Source organism: Callorhinus ursinus, unplaced genomic scaffold (genome assembly GCF_003265705.2).
Source record: "Callorhinus ursinus isolate GAN/ISIS: 27379988/994484 unplaced genomic scaffold, GSC_fseal_2.0 scaffold1, whole genome shotgun sequence".
NCBI lineage: Eukaryota > Metazoa > Chordata > Mammalia > Carnivora > Otariidae > Callorhinus > Callorhinus ursinus.
Genome location: NW_027397063.1, coordinates 73,694,466 through 73,698,573, shown reverse-complemented (window position 1 = coordinate 73,698,573; position 4,108 = coordinate 73,694,466).

The following is a 4,108-nucleotide window of genomic DNA, read 5'->3' as shown; positions in this document are numbered from 1 at the left end:
CTAGGCAGCTGGGAGAGGCAGCCCAGCCCACCTTGATGTGAGTGCACAGGGCAGGATAGGAAAGACAAAGGATTTGGAGAAAGAGCTTAATGTTTGTTGCGGTCACAAAAACCTTGCGTTTAGCAGATCCTAGCTCCTAACTGCCACTAGGAATGCAGCAGAATTGAATGTGAAAGCCACAGGTTTGGGTACGTAACATTTGTGGATTTTTAGCATTTCTAAACTTGCCTTATGCCCTATCATCTTACTCTGATCACACACAATGTGCTTACAATGGCCTTGAGACTCACTGTCATTACTCAGAATTCAGTGAACTACACAGACCTTTTTACTGTTCCTTAAAGACACTGAACCTCCTGCCCCAGGGCCTTTGCACTGGCTATTCCCCCTAACTGGAACATGTTTCCTCCAGATAGTCACGGGCCTCACACTTTCTCTTCACTCAAGTTTCTATATAATTGTCTCTATCAGAAAGTACATCTGCTTATCCTGTTTAAAGTAGCATGTGTACCTCTTACCCTGCTTTTCCAGCATTTATCACTACTTGGCATTATTTATATACTTGTTTGGTTGTTGCCAGTCTTTCTTTACTAGAATGGTAGCTCATGAGAGCAGAGACATTGTTTTACTTGTGGACATGGAGCCCTAGAACCTAGAATCATGCCTGGCATGTAGCAGCTGCTCAATAAACATTTGCTGCATTGTTTCACAAAAACTAACCCCATTACTCCCTCCACCAATGTCTATTTATGACTCAGTCAGAGCAAAGTCTAATGTATTATGTTTCCTTCAGGTTTCTAGGGTGACATTTTCTGGGATGCACCTTGATAAAGAAAAACCCCAGCATTTCTACCTAGACTGGTTTTGTCACTGTCCTGATCTCTTTGATTACTTCTGGCTCTGGGTCATGTTTCTGGAAATTACACAATAGATGCTCCCATTACTATACTTTTGTTATAAAAGAATAGACTATTACCCACAAAAATTCCGTTTGTCTAAGGTCAGACTCATGGGTTTCTTCGTGCAACCAGATGTTTCCCTCTGGTTTCTGCTGTAAGTGTTAAACCAAGGGTTTGCCGACCTCCTCTCCTCTTGCCCCTGCCCTGTCTTTGTCTGGGTCTGTGCCCAGAAGCCTTGTATTTTTCAGATGTGGGTTGTGACTTGTGACCCATTGATAGGTGATGAAATTAACTTAATAAATTGTGAACAGCATTTTAAGAAAAACTAGAATAGAAACTATTGAGAATGTTTCCATTTTGAAACTGTGGGATATAGTCCCAAAAGTTTGAGAGCACCACTCTGGCCTATATAGGTTGAAAGAAGGCTTAGCATTATTTTTCTCTTTAGTTGTCTTTAGAATATTCTAGAAGGAGGGTTTTTGGCACTCCTGGTCTCAAGTGGGCTTGTGTTGAGTTGTAGAAAACAGGCAATCCCCTTTTATTTTTTTTAAGATTTATTTATTTATTTAATTGACAGAGAGACACACAGCGAGAGAAGGAACACAAGCGGGGGAGTGGGAGAGGGAGAAGCAGGCTTCCTGCCGAGCAGGGAGCCTGATGTGGGGCTCGATCCCAGGACCCTGGGATCATGACCTGAGCCGAAGGCAGTCGCTTAACCAACTGAGCCACCCAGGCGCCCCCAGGCAGTCCCCTTTTAAAATTCCCCCACCAGCAGTACGAGTGGTGGGCACACTTATCCTTTTAATTGTAGGTTTCATAAAGCAAATATACCTGGGGTAATTGAAAATGGCAAAAGTTCTTCACATGAACCCTCCATTCAAACCTTGCGCTAACAAACGTGATCAACCCTAGCATGGCTGCCTAAGAACACATCCCTGGGATGAACCAGCCCTCCTTTTGTGTTTCTGTCTGGAAAAGCTCAAGACTGTCAAAAGAATTTATCATTTGCTGTAGCCAACACCTGAGGATAGACCCCTGACCTTCTTTTTTAGAGCGTTTACTAAAAAGGGCTTACAACTGTAAATCCATCCTCTGTCCCTTTGAGATATACATGTATGTACCTCCTATAGCCCGGGAGTGTCTTTCTCAAGGACCTGATAAGCCATTCCTTTGAATGTAACTATCAGGAAGTGGAGGGCCTCTGCCTGCCAGTCTCTGTGGGAGGACAGAACCCTAACTTCAACACTGCCAGCTAGCAGACACAGCAGGGATAAGCACACTTACTGACCAATGCTTTCTAATTTTTCACTTCCCTGCCTCTACTTCAGTGCCCACCTGCTCCCTCTCCCCTGCTCTCTGTTTTCCCTTTAGCACCTGCTCAGCTCTGCACAAAGCAGAACGGGGCTTAGCTCTTTCCTCTACTATCAGTAGTTACTGGATAAAATCTGTTTTCTCTGCTTTAACTGTGTCCAGCTTTGTTTATTGTGGACAGCACGTACACACACATGCATACACGTACATCCCCCCGCCCCCCGCCAGGATAACACTGCTTCTCAAAGACAGCTGAATCCTGTCGTCCTCATCACCCAGATAATTGCTCCTTTTTGTGCTTATTTCCCTATAGCATCTCTAAGTCATTAGTAAAGTCTTATTCAGCTGTTCCAGCCCGGTCTGTGATGTCCTTTGGGCAATGGAGAGCCATGTATAGGACTCTTTCCTTACAGGGATAAGAGTTGGGACTATGAGATCCAACTCTCTGTCCCCATTGGGAGTTTCTCCCTCTACTACAAACTTGGAGGAACTGGGTTAGTTTTACTAAGGGAAAGTAAAGTTTCCTTACACACAAACCTTTTTAAAGAATTCGTAGTCAGGAAATCTCCTTCTTTTGCTCTTTCTCCAAACTTCAGAAATTAGGGGACCTGAGAGATACTATGGTGATAGGATAGCTAGATGTCAACACAAGAAGGGTAATGAGGTTTCTGTGTTTGGAGACCCCAGGGGAGGCAGCAGGTTAGGGACTCAGGTGGATGACCAGAGATGGGGCAGGCATGGGCGTCCAGGTAGCCTGTCATGCAGGAATCAATAACAAAGGAGCTATCTGAGCATGCAAGAAGAAAAGGAAAATCCCTAGGAGTTAGAAACAAGCATGGAAGTGAAACCAGAGTGATTGGTAATTAGGCAGGCTCATACTGGGCAGCTTGGGAGTGGGGGGGACCTGACCCAAATTAGTCCCCAGCACCAAGGGTCTTGAATTGTGGCAGCGTGTGTATAAGAACAGAAAATAAGGGGCGCCTGGGTGGCTTAGTCGGTTAAGCCTCCAACTCTTGGTTTCGGCTCAGGTCATGATCTCAGGAGGGTTAGACTGCGCCCCACGACGTCAGGCTCTGACCTCAGCAGGGAGTCTGCTTGAGATCCTTTCCCCCTCCCTCTTCCTCTGCTCCTCCTTCCGCTGGTGCACGTGCTCTTTCTCAAATAAATAAATCTTAAAAAAAAAAGAACAGAAGATGAAGTATGAGCCCACAGGAGGTAGGGGAGAATTGAGATCCTATATAATGGCCACAGCTTCAGTGAAAAGGAGGCTGGTCCAGAGGATGCCACACACCAGCAGAGAGCACCAGGAGCTGGGAGAGGAGCCAAGGAAAGCTGGGCAGATGCCAGGCCCTGGCCAAGCAGCTCAGGCATCAGATTACCACTTAAGCTCAGCAGGGAAACTGGAGGCCTGAGCAGTGAATTGAAGGTCAAAACCCCATTTTGACTCACAGCTGGTGCCCTGCCTGTGGGAGCTACTGCCCAGGATTAACTCCAGAGCACTTCCCATCTGTGAGATGGGGCTGTGCATCCCAAGCTTTTCCACCCAGAGTCCCCAAAGAAGAGGAGCCAGAACCTCTATTTCCAGGGAGGCCAGGAGGAATGGTCTAAAGTTATTCATGTGACCCCACATTTCTTTAAAACCTCAGGTTTTCCTTTTCAGTGGCATAGGATCTTTGTAATGTTATTCAAAACAAACGAAACCAATGACAAGTTTTCCAGTGGCCAAAAACTACCGCTCTCCGTCTCACATGCCAAGTTCCATGTGCCCTGATTTGAGAAACACAGGTCGGTTAAGGCTTCAGAAACAACACAGTGACATTGGTGAAGGCAGGGTTAAGAGTCAGACCAGAAATCAGAAACCTAGAAGGGGGCCTCCTGTAAGAAGGGGTAATGCAGGC